This window comes from Ailuropoda melanoleuca, chromosome 14 (genome assembly GCF_002007445.2).
Source record: "Ailuropoda melanoleuca isolate Jingjing chromosome 14, ASM200744v2, whole genome shotgun sequence".
Classification (NCBI taxonomy): Eukaryota; Metazoa; Chordata; class Mammalia; order Carnivora; family Ursidae; genus Ailuropoda; species Ailuropoda melanoleuca.
In genome coordinates this window covers 97,669,327-97,682,986 of record NC_048231.1, presented here as the reverse complement: position 1 = coordinate 97,682,986, position 13,660 = coordinate 97,669,327, and the positions used below count along the sequence as shown (strand labels likewise).

Here is a 13,660-nt window from a genome sequence, read left to right as displayed (position 1 = left end):
TTTTTAACAGGATTGTTTTTCACATTTAAATAAATTTTTAAAAATTATTAATAAAAAATAAAATGTATCTAGTTAAACCAGTTGTAGTACTAATTGGTTAGGTAATGGAATGTTTTCAGGGATGAAAACCTAATTCAATATCCAAAATATTTTCACATGCAGTATCCTTACAAATATTCTCATCTCTCCTATTAATTCCAATAGTTTTACCTTACCCACCTACTGGCTGGTATATACCTTAGACACTATTACCATACTAGCATTTCTTCCCATTTCAATGTTAAGCACCTTTCTGATTACCTCCTCCCATTGTCCCCAAAACTCTCTTTCTTTGACCCAACTTGGACTTCCTATTAACCGAAGCTATTACCTTCTAACTATTTATCACCTACTTCATATCGACACTGCCCTCCCTTTTCCAAGTNATTATCTTTTTATCTTTTCTACATATCACAGCAACTCCTAGGAAATATCATCATATATAAATCACCCAGGTATTTACTTATATGAAAATATTAGTAATCCGCAAAGCTATGACTTTAATGGAATGGCATTGAGCACAACCCATCTTTTCGCTGATTGACTGCTTTCCTCCAATAAGATACCCAGTTTTCCTTTTTACAACACTTGATAACAATTGTGCATCCACAGTTGATCAAGGGCACTGAGGACCAACTACTGTGGACCAGGCATTGAGTATGCAAAAGGCCCTCTATAAAATATAATCTTGGAATACAGCCTAGACCTGTTTAATTAAAATGAAATGTCTTGAGGTCAGTGATGAAAGTATTTGAACTGACAAATGTACTTATTGTTTTAGTAATGATAAATTTAAAAGAATGAATCTTTACATTTCAACTATCTTCATCTGTTTGGGCATACAGCAAAAAGGCATTACTCCAGTAAAACCTACTTAAATGAAAATAAACTTGTAAAATAGTAGATAGCACAGTTCTAAAATGATAGTATGAACACTATTTATATATATGTATATAATTATAATATGTATATTTTTATAAAACATTCTATTTAGAGAAAAAGTAAAATATGTTTAAGGTTTAGATATATAGGTAAAAATGTTAAATGGTTGGTCTTTTTTTACTACATACATACTGTACTTTACATTATCTATTAGCAACATAAATTTTATATATCCTCTTCACCCATTCAAATAAAACTTACATGATACTTTGTTTTGATAATAGTTGAGTCTTTCCATCATTTTAAGAAGGTGTGGTCAATAAGCATTCATTCATGTCACATATCAAAAAGAAACAAAAGAATGCCAATGTGTTCCCAATATCATTTCCAGTAACCGCATGCATTTCTTTTTTGAATATGTGATATTTGATGAAAATCAGTGATTAATTTTCCTCTGAGAAATCAAAAGACATCTTTGAATACAACGTTCAAGAAAATAAAAGAGAGGAAAGCGTAAGAGTTGAATATGAGACCAGCCAATTTAAATATAAAAACTGCATATTTTCAGTATCAATTTCTTCTTTCTATTCCCAAAGGTAAGAGTGGACCATCTGAGAGAACTGGGATCAGCTCAGATTTACAATATTGTCCTACTGCCTCTTCCCTCCACTCTATTACCCCAAAGCCATCCCAAACCATTCTGCTTAACTTCTGCCAGACTCACATTCCTAAAATACCAGTGGAGCAGAGTGGAAATAGCTCTGGAGCCAGAAAGACAGTATTTGGAATCCTTGCTCCAGAACTTACTGTATCTGTGGCTTTAGAGAAATAATTTAACATTTCTGAACATCAAATTTCTTCATGTATAAAATGAAGATATGTAAAATGAAATTCATTCTATTATACAACTATCAACATTGTAGATGTGTACGTAAATTATCTTACACATAGGAAATTCTATTATTTGCTGGTAGTGTGGTGATTATGATAATAATGAAGATGATGATGACAAAGCAAAGAGGAATAAACACTCCCCATCTCTTCAGAAACTTGCAGTTGCCCCCGTTGTACAATATATAGGGACAAAATTACTGTGTGTGTTCAGAGTATATAGTGTTCTGTTCTTCACGACTTTGTCCCACTCCTGAGCACAACGTCTGCTACTCACAATGGTGCATTTCTTTTATTCTCCAATGAGGCTCATCTCTAACCTTCCCTGCTTCATATTAACTCATGCTTCAAAACTCTTTGCTCCAACAACTACTACAAAGTAGAATGGTCTTATTGTTTTTCAACAACTACCTAAACTCCACTGATTTTTCAAGACTCAGCTCAGGAAGCTGGACTTTTCTTTCAAGGCTTCTCTAAAATCTTGCTAAAAAGAGGATTTTTGAAGGTTTTGCCATTATAGAAAAATTCAATTAACCTTGCAGTATCAGCCCAGGAGAAATGGTACTTCTTCAAATAGAAGTTGTCCTTATATCATTTCATTTTTAAAGAATCCCTGTCATTATATTTGTGGCTCTAATAATTAGAGAAAACCCTCATAAATTTCCAGGCCACAACCGTAGAAGGGCACCAGGAAGCTATATCCCAGTGATCAAGCAATTACTGAATCCAATAAAAACATGAAGAATGCAAAAGAGAGACCATTATATGATCTGCCATTTTACAAGAAAACAATTTTTTTAGAGTTTGGGGGGGAAAAAGCAATTCACATAAAGCATTTTTCTAAATGTCATGCAAATAGATTTATTGATACCTAAATCAATATTGCAAAATCACAGAAAAATTACACAGAAATTGTATCTCTAGCTCCTTAAGATTCCTTTTTAATCTAATGCTTATGTGAAAATGTGGATAAAAGTCAGAATTCCGGAATATTTAATGTATATGCAAGGATATCCAACAAAAAAAAGACTAAAAACAAGGCATTTAATCAACAGTTGTAACAATCCCCATTCTACAAAAGTATTAGCAAAACAAATCACATGATTTCAGAAAACAGAAAACTCGTGTTGATATGAGAATATCAAGAGATATCATTGCATATTTCAACTGCATATGTTACTTACATGTGTCTGTTTTTAAATAATATCTTCATTACATTTCTATTCAATAGACTTACCCACTCAACATTCATTTTATAATTTATCTTTGTGCAAAACATGAACATGTATTTCCCAATGGTTTCCAGAGATCTTTTTCTCCCTTGAGTTCAATAATTACTTTCCATATAAAGATCCATTTCTTTTTTATTATGTACAAGATTTTATTATTTGATTTTATGTTATTTCCTCCATACTACTTATATAAGGTAACTTATATAAGGAAATCAATATTAGTTCTAAGTTTGAAGTATACTTTTCTGTCAACAATAACAGGAATTCAGCATGAGGACTATCCATCAAAATGAAAATAACTCTGAATGCATAAATAAATGCATAAAAAGACATAAATATGAGGGTATGCATGACAGTTTTATATTTTTTAAAACTCTAAGAATACAGATTACTTCAAACACATTGACTAACTCGTATTTGTTTGGAACTACAATACAAAGTTTTAATATCAACATAATCTATGAATGTCTAAATTTAGAGTTGAAATTCTTACCTGAGTTTTGCTTAGTATAGTTATTTTTTAAAAAACAGGAAAAGTATGGCAAGCTGTCAGGATACATAATACCAACAGTGGAAAATGGAAGAAAGAGGGAAGGAATCAAGTCCACTTTAAGAAGAAAGTCCAAATCCCTCTGTTTCCCAGACCTACAGTAGTTTTGTTCTGCATCTTATAAGCAACTGTCTTTTTCTTAGCTCCGAGAATACCACATGCTCTGCTCCAGCAGGAAAATATAATAATTAAATAGAAAACCACAAGGTTATTAGGCATCTTACCCTCTGGGCTTGCTGGGCTGCTCTAGCGGCTCAGTGTTACAGACACATGTGTAAACAACAGAATTTCCTGCATCCTTTTCTCATCTGTATAGCTCTGGGGTCCTGGCCAACAGGATTATTTCCAGCATTAAGGCCACTCCACACTAACTCAAAAAAGATTCCCATTGGTTGTGAAGTTTTATCAAAACCAATACAACTACACTCTCTTTGGATCACAACTGAGTGAACCAAAATGAAATCACTCTAATGTTCCGTACTAAATACCGTCGTACAAAGCTTTCTACCCAACCGATTTGAAACCATGTACTGTGAGTGAAAAAGGAAGAAAATACTCACCCTTTCATCCACAAGCATTTAACGTTTAATAGCAAGAGGTATAACTTGTACTAGTAATAGCAAAAACTAAAATAGTGAAGAAAAGTAAAAAACTAATAAAGTAACTGCAAGATTTAAAGAGAGATTATACTGCGATCACAGGAACAACAGGACCTATCATTGGTCTAATGTTATTTTTATTAGATTGCCAAGAAAAGAAATGATACCTAATACAATATTTGAATAAGCAAATCATGATACAAAAACCGTGTGTCAAAACCTTGGATTTCAGTCATGTGGCAGGAATTGGGAGCCGAATCTCCCGGAGCACCCCAGGGAGAGTTCACTGGCCACTGGGGTGGTGGAGAGAGGGAGTACTTTCCAGTGACAGGACACAGCTGTCAGGAAGCGCTCTGATGAAGGGAGATGGCAGACCACATAAAAGAGAGCTTCTCTGGTTGACACTACCAGCACTGAATGCCCAAAGAAAGACGCAAGGGCAGAAGAAAGACAATCAACGTGTTCCTTATTAATAGCATGAACATAGCATCTGAAAGTTAGAGTTAACGTCTCCAAGTCATTTTACTCTTCCTCGCTCCTTAATTTGGATGATGATTATTAGTTGAATAACTTATCTGCCATCTACTTCAACTTAACATCCTTGCCCCCTTACTTCCCAATGCAACAGAGAGGTGACCATTCTCCTGTAAAATGGGAACTAACCCTCTGAGCTCGGGTTTCTTTTCCCCAGCTTTTTTGGGGGGAGATGTGCTCAATCACCATTCTCTCTCCTTTTCCTCTGAACTCTCCCTTCTGTCTGAAATTCCCCATTGGATTTTAAACATTGTCACGGCGTTAGTCAATTTCACTTATATCCGTGTTATTTCCCTGTCACCCTGGGAAATTCAGTCATTTTTGTTTGTAGGTACCATTCCCCCCCCATTTCATGGTCAGGTGACTGAAAGATTTCTTTCCAGCCAAAAACCCCATTTAATTTGCCATCTATTCCCTTTAATGCACCAAAAAGACTCTCTGCAAACACAGATGCTTGCACATACACACATGCATGTGCCCACATGGACTCACACAAATGCACATTTTGGTTTTTCTAAAGTCTAAATACTCCTCTAAGCTCTCACTCAACTTGTTATTGCAGCTATTGATGCCACTGTTCACAGCCCTGGGGACATGGAGACTCTTCTCCGTCTTAGCACAACACTCTCCTGGTCTTCCTCTTGACCTTTCTTGCTGGCTCTCCCCAATCTCTTTGGCGGTGCTTCTTTTCTCTCCCATCCCACTGTGTACATCAGGTATATTCCCATGGAAATCGACTATCTGTCTGGATAATGTCACCCATTCTCATGGTTTGAATTATCACCTTCCTTTTCAGATAACTTCCAAATAGCTATGTTTGGATTCAATAACCTTTTGAGTCTCTGACACTTACATGCATCAGCACACTAGATAGATCCTGCCACTAGAAAATATGACAGATATGTCATCAACATATTTAAAACTGAAATCATCTTCTCCATGGACTTGCTGCATTGTTTATCTCAATAATGTCAACTCAGTCTTACAGTTTGCTAAAGAAAAACCCTGGAAGTCATCTTTGAGTCCTTCTATTCTATATCCAATCCAGTACCAGTTCCTTTTGACTTTACTTCAGTAATATGCCCAGTCCTCTCCTTCCCACTGCCACATCCTGGTTCAGGCAGCCATCATAATCTGTCTGGATTGCTGTACTATCCCAAATTATTCACCTGTTCCCAAACTTGTTCCTCTCCATATTTAGCAAGAGTTACAGTGGTCTATTCCTAGTACTCATGCTACCTGAAATCTTTAAAGATTTTTAACTCTGTTATCAAATCTTCTTTACAATATATTTGCCAAAATGAAATTTTTCTCGATTACTTTTTCTGTCCTGTTGACTATACCATGTCTTTATACAACCCCCCCCCCTTTATTAGCTTACTCTCTTTTTAAGGTGGAATACTTCCAAGGGATTATTACTGGTCCTATTCTCACTCTACATCCTCGGTCTGGGTGATCACATCTGTTTTTGTGGCTTCTTTTGCCACACGTATCATTGTGGGGTGAATTGTATTTTCTGAAAAGATATGTTGAAGTCCTCTCCCAACCCCTGTGAATGTGACCTTATTTGGAAATGGAGTCTTTGCAGATGTAATCAACTTAAAATGAGGTCGAGTGAATGAGGGTGAGCCCTAGTCCAATGAATGACTGGTGTCCTTACAAAGAGAGGTAAATTTAGATACAGGCACCAAGGGGAAATTCCATGAGAAGACATTGGCAGAGATTGAAGTGATGCATCTACAAGCCAAGGATTGTTGGCAACCACCAGAATCTAGAAAGAGGCAAGGAAGGACCCTCCCCTAAAGCCTCTAGAGAGAGAATGGCTTTGCTGACACCTTGGTTTTAGACTTTCATCATCCAGAACTGTGAGATAATAAAATCTATTGTTTTAAGTCACCAAATTTGTGCTAATTTGCTATGGTAGCCCTAAAAAACACACTAATATACATATAATTCCCAAATACATATGGTCAGTCCATAACAGTTTATCAAGGTTGAGATCTGGATGTCTTATAGTCTAATGAGAATGGGCACTAGGAGCCATTAAATGCCTCAGTAATTCCCAAACAGCAAGTCTCTTCTTTCTTCCAAACCTTCTCAATCTTAAATAATGATGCTTCCACCCCTGCAGTCTGTCAAGCTGGAAACCCTTTGATTATTCCCAAGACCGTACACCACTCCACCCCTGACACATAGTAACTACTCTTAGAGTAAAGTTCGAAAGAATTGTCCATTTCTGTCTCCATCTCATACGCTTCCCTCTCTTCTGAACCCTCACCAATCAGATTTTTGTTTCCCCACATCAGGTTTTACTCTCAAGTTCATAAACTACTGGTAGATTGGTAAAATCTAACTATACACGTAAAGCATCTTCTCATTTGAAGCTTTGTCAAGTGAAGGCTCATTTTCCCACACAACTTCTCTTCTCTTAGGGTAAGAAATTGGAATAGGATCCTGCTTTGTGCCTGTTACCAAGTCTGGCTCACAAATGCTTTGTTGACAGACAAGACCTACCAGCATGATGGAAGCAAAGTTATCCAAGTCTCCGTCTTAGTTCAAAGGGTACATTGCCACCCTGGCTTACACACACACATACACAAGTGCACAAGCATCTTCATTGTCTTACTACTTCATATCCCATAACAAGCAAGGAAAGCATAAGAAAAAAAGAGGAGAAAATTCAGTTTTGGAGTTTTCATAATTTCTTGGCAAGCTCACAATATCTTACAGCACTCAACACATATCAGTGAAAGCTGATTTTTTTGTATGTGTGGATTCCAATTTTATTTTATGTATTTAGGTCTTCCCTGTCAAGTCTGCTATTTACCTACCTGCATTATTTCTCTGTTTCCTCCCTATAGTTAAAAAAAAAAAAAAGCTTATGTTACCAAGACTCCCATTACAGATACACTTAGCTATGTGGTACAGTTTTGGCAGTAAAACAGAAGGGAGGCCTGATAAGCATTTTTGAAAAGTTTCGTCTTCCTTATATGGATACCTCTCCATTTCACTTCTTTCTTTATCCTTCCTTGAACAAGGATAGGAAGCTGGAGATGGAGAAGCACAAACTGATTTTGAGATCATGAAGTCATGATTCAGATGAAAGCCACATCAAGAATGGCAAAAGCAGCCAGGACCATGACTGGCCTCATGCAGGCTTTTGGTGATGGGGAGAAAAGAGAACTTCCCTGGTTAAGTCACTGTCATCAGTCTTCTCCTGTGGCCTTATTATTGAATTGGGAACTATAGGCCCATAGAAAGTTATAACACTATCTAACTGGAGAAACAATGGGGAATATATTTCTCAAAACCGATTTCACTCCAGATCTCTATCAGCTAATTGGGGAAGTTCAGAAGAAACCTAGGCTTGAAAACTCCCACAGTAACCTTTACGTAATTTCACAGCTATTTCTCATGAACTCCGTGAGGCTTCTCCTCAATTCCACAGAAAGTTAATGCTACAATCAAAGGTAATATTCATGTACTTATTTATCTGTTTCCCTAGAACTGTAAATTTTTTAAGGACATAATATTGTATTTGTCTTTGAATTTTTGGCATTTAAACAAATAAATGGATAAGAGAATGAAGGTACAAATGCATAAATGATGGATGAATGGATGTTCTGTTAAAGCAATGAAGGAAACAGGGGCGCCTGGGTAGTGCAGTAGTTAAACGTCTGCCTTCGGCTCAAGGCGTGATCCCGAAGATCTGGTATTGAGCCCCACATCAGGCTCTTCCGCTGGGAGCCTGCTTCCTCCTCTCCCACTCACCCTGCTAGTGTTCCCTCTCTCGCTGGCTGCCTCTCTGTCAAATAAATAAATTAAAAAAAAAAATCTTAAAAAAAAAAAGCAATGAAGGAAACAAAAATAAATCTGAAAGATACACTTCTTTTTTTTTTTTTTAAAGATTTTATTTATTTATTTGACAGAGATAGAGACAGCCAGTGAGAGAGGGAACACAAGCACGGGGAGTGGGAGAGGAAGAAGCAGGCTTCCAGCAGAGCAGGGAGCCTGATGTGGGGCTCGATCCCAGGACTATGGGATCACACCCTGAGCCAAAGGCAGACACTTAATGACTGAGCCACCCGGGCATCCCTGAAAGATACACTTCTGAAACAATCAGTATATGGTGATTTTTAAATTTCTCCTACTACTGGGGTTTTTCCCTACTTTTATACATTGAAAGAATTAATAGTGGCAACATCACACATACGTGCCTCTCACTGACAAAGTAGGATAGAGAAATATGGAAAAGTAAGACAAAGAAAAGATTTTCTGTGGATCTTAGTCACTACTTGACAGACCAGGTGGGAAGCCACCATCTTTTATTATACTAATTTGTGTCTACTCACACACCTCAGCCAAATAAATCTGAGTGTCCATATATGAATCTTATTGCAGCATTACAGAAAATGTTTTCTTCCCTCTCACTATTTTAGTAATAGGAACTATTGTCCCACAATATCCAGAATTTCTTTACAAACACAATGTCTATTTTCTAGGACAACGTCTGAGTTGTAACACAAAGCCAGCTTTATTTGTATTTTGTCAGTTACGGAAAGGTTAAGGAAAAATTGTAAGAAAAATAAATTTGAGGGGTACCTGGGTGGCTCAGTCAGTTAAACGATGACTTTTGATTTTGGCTCAGTTCCTGATCTCAGGGTCCTGGGACTGAGTCCCACACTGGGCTCCTCACTCAGCAGGGAGTCTGCCTCTCTCTCTCCCTCTCCCTCCCTCCCTGCTCATGTGCACATGCATGCTCTCTTTCTCTCTAAAATAAATAAAAATAAGTCTTTTTTAAAAAAGGAAAAAAAATTTGATCTATTATTACTGTACCTTTAAAAAGAAGAGATCCTAATCACAGATGGATGTAGGTTTGAGTATCAATTGGGTGCAGTTGGGGAGCTCCCTCCCTGAGCCTCAGTCTCATCATTGTAAAATGGATGGTATAACCTTCAATGGATTCTAAGGGTAAGGAGGTAATGGAAATAAAGTGCTTAAAAGAGTGGTTACACTAAATAAATTAAAGCTACCATTAGTAGTAATTATTTTAAAAAGTAGTTATGTTGGCCTAACTACAACATCTAGAAAATAGATTTAAAGCAAATTTTTATATTCTAAATGCAAACACGAAGCAAATGTCAGCATGGCCCAGTCTGATGTCATGACTTATTTGCTACCTAAGTAGTCCCTTTGCAGTTGTGATTTTGTTCTGGTACAAACGCTTAGGCTCTGACAAAACCAACTAGACTTACTGCTTAGGTTTATAACAAGCACAGGAAAAATTCGTCTTTGTGAGATGGTGAAATTATAACGAATTTATCTTTGCAACTGACATTTCAGGAACTCTCCTTGGGAATACCTACTTATGAGAAAATGGCCCAGAGACAAATACTTTCTTCTTAAATAAGGGAAAAAAATATATATATATATGACATAAAAAGGATTAAAGATTAGTCATTGGATTTTGATCAAGCTTATAGCAGAAGTAAATGGTTAACTGTTCTTTCCTTGGTTAATAACGGTTTGTGATGTGCTTCATGTTTCAGAAGGATTGCTCAAGCTCAGCACTACTGACATTTGGAACCAAAAACATTTCCAGGCATTGCCAAACATTCCCTGAGAGGCAAAACTGCTATCAAGTTGAGATCCATTGTTTAGAGTGATGGAGTAGGGGAAGGTGAGACTAAGACATAGCTCAGCTCTGTTAGTAATGAGCTGTCCTTGGGGAAAGGGACCCAACCTCCCAAACCTCATTTTCCCCATATATATATATATATATATAGAGAGAGAGAGAGAGAGAGAGAGAGAGAGAGAGAGTGTGTGTGTGTGTGTGTCAGGAAATTAGACTAGATAATCTCAAAGGCTTATCTTACTAAAACTTGAGTGCCTTAATATCTACCCCACCACCCCCACCCCTATACACACACACACACACACACACACACACATACACACACACAACCACTCTCCTCACACCTGTAAACACAGTCACTCAGGTAAGTCTGTATGCATTAGGGTATCGAATGCATAAGAGATGAAAACAAAAATGTTACAAACCCATGTGTAACATGGGAAACCCATTTCTAACTCAGTTTTACAGTATTATGATTAATGTTCTTAGTTATTTCAGCTCAAGGAACACTGTGTACAAAGAAACAAAAATTCTTCTCCTTGATACATCTAAACTGATAAGGCCAAACATCTTGTATTTTCCTCAAAAGAACACAACTAAACATTCACTATATGAATGGAGAGTACTTTTTCTACTCAGAAACTATGTTGAATTTTAATTTAACTTGTTGAGCAAATGGAGGAAAGACAATCAACACAGAGAAAAATTAATCTTACTAAATTGATTTAGAAAATCTATTTAATTTCTGAAACCTTAAACGATAATCATTGGACAACCTTGCTAAATCATCTCATTCAAGACAGAACTAATCCTCCTCAACGCCTAATTTTTCTGATTAATGTTAGTAAATATTCTGGGCAGCAGTAAACTACTACTTGCTAAGGTTTATGAGTACATTTTCTCCATATAACATAAGTTTCCTTTAACTATTTCCAAAATTCATCGTTTTTGCTGATCTGTGTTTTAGAATTCTTGTAAAAAAGAATTACCTGCACTCTGAAAGGAAAACAAAAGTTACTTCCTTATATTGTAAGAGATTTTCATTTTTTGGTAATATATCCCAGCTATGATCAAAATGCATTAAAAAAAACTACCGAAACAGTAATACTTCCTAGCACAATCTACTGTTTTAAAGAAACTGTGAGTCAAGAAATAATGGGTTTGTTCTTAACCCCAGTATGTTGCCTATGTTAGACCATATACTTAACATCACTGAAGGAAAATCTGGGAAATATATATATATAAAGTTCCTTTTCAAGAAAGAGCAAAACATGAAGCATAGTCTTGAGTATCAGTTTTCAAGTCTGAGATGAGACACTTCACCAAACTCATTTATGGTATTAGCAGATTTTAATATAAAGGACTCTAAATACATGTTTTCCTCTTCTCACACGCTGTATCTCATTGACATGACAAAAATGTGGCTGTTGTTGTTGAATTAAAAATAAATCAATAACAGTGCTGAAATCAAGAAAGAGGGCTTACATTAGACAAGACATTTTTGGAAATTTCTAAACATCAAAAGCATACTGGATCTGATGACAGGGCAACCAACGTGTGAGAAACTACAAAATACAACACCCAAAAGAGAAAGCTGCCACAAGGGTAAAGTCAATCTTGCCAGAGTGTCTGGGGAGAATCCAAGAGCAGTATAAACCCAAATTGATGGGGTATTCATCACCAAGACCATCACTGTGCCACCCCCCCACCCCGCCGCCTGACCACAGGGCACTGGGACCTAGTTTGTCCTTCTCACACACACAACAGCTGCTTAAAGACAGAAAATGCCTGAAGAAATGCCTTAAAAAGTATTTTTTATTAAGTATAATTAACATACAGTGTTATATTAGTTTCAGGTACACAATATAATGATTCAACAATTCCATGCATTTCTCAGCGCTCACCACAGTAAGGGTACTCTTAATTCGCTTTATATATTTCCCTCTCTCCCACCCCCTTCCCTCTGGCAACCATCTGTTGTTCTCTATAGTTAACAGTCTGTTTTTGTTTGTTTGTTTCTCTCATTTTTTTTCCTTTGTTTGTTTTTTAGTTTCTTAAATTCCACCTATGAGGGAAATCATATGTTATTTGTCTTTCTCTGACTGAATTAATTCACTGAGCATCATTCCTTCTAGGCCATCCATGTTGTTGAAGAAATGCTATTAAAATAAGTAGATAATCTCCTGTGGAGGTTCCTACCATGAGCACCCAGGACAGGGAGAGAAGTAGAACAAAGTTTCAGGAAAATTCAAGACTACAAAAGCCACTGAAGAATAAAGAAAAGAGACCCCACTGCTAGTGAAATATACTAAAGAAATCCACTGAAAACTGAAATACATTTTTTAAAGATTGTGGATATCTAGAGTTTGTTCACCTGCTCTCCACCCACATACGACAGTGGGAAACCTTTTCTGGAAACAGGTTTTATCTCCCTCACAAGTCCCTCATCAGGGGTCCTTACAGGGATGGGTCTGCTGGGTAAACAAATGTACCCACTTCATCAATCTCCCCTGAGCATCCATCACTTCATATGCAAAAACTGGCCAATATGTTGTTATAAGGATTATTTTGAATGTGCAAAATAAAATCCTGAGTCTGGCACATTGTAAGCACTAAAAAAAAAAAAAAAAAAAAAANAAAAAAAAAAGCAGGTGTAATAATAATAGTAACAATAATAATATATAGATTCAATTATACAATATGAAAAAAATGAACGATATTCTTTTTTTTCTAAGCACTTAAAAGGAGTAAATGTACCTCAGGGTTTTGTTCAGTTCCAGTTAATTAATATCGATGAATTCAAATCTCTTACGTCCAACTATTGAAAGTAAGAGAGTTGAAATTTTGCTAAAGCAAAAGACATACAAACATCCATTTAATGTAGATCAAAATAAAATATATATTACAATTAGCTAATTAAATAAAGGCCCTAGTGTTTTCATTATATATCTGCCGTAAACCGTCATGATGTCTTCTGACTTCAAAAAACCATGGGAAAAAAAGAAAGAAAAGGAATTGAGGTTCATATTTTCTAAAAAATATGTTTTTGAAAGGCAATCTTATATCGGTATATTCCTATACAATAAGGTCATAAAAATGTGTATGTTGATTTTTTCATGAATTTTAAAATGTCCCAAATCAATAAAAATGGAAACGTTTCGTAATGATCCAAAGAAAAAAGTATAATTTCACCTAAATCCTAGATGTATGAAAATAAAAGTATGTTAAAATTAGGCCTATATTATTAAACATATTTCCCAAAGAATTCAATGACAATAATGTGCTTGGTAGTATAACA

At 36.1% G+C, this 13,660-nt stretch overlaps 1 protein-coding gene across 3 annotated transcripts in view; it reads right to left on the bottom strand.

The window, feature by feature from the left end:
* Positions 1 to 13,660, bottom strand: part of CCDC102B (coiled-coil domain containing 102B) — a 180,973-nt gene that overhangs the window by 127,567 nt on the left and 39,746 nt on the right. The window contains exon 1 of one of the 3 annotated variants that reach the window (XM_034643300.1): positions 3,819 to 3,863. The exons of the other annotated variants lie outside the window; for them this stretch is intronic. The gene's annotated coding sequence lies outside the window, so the exon portion shown is untranslated. Of the gene's footprint in view, positions 1 to 3,818; positions 3,864 to 13,660 lie in introns of those variants that run through there. 3 annotated transcript variants of the gene reach the window in all.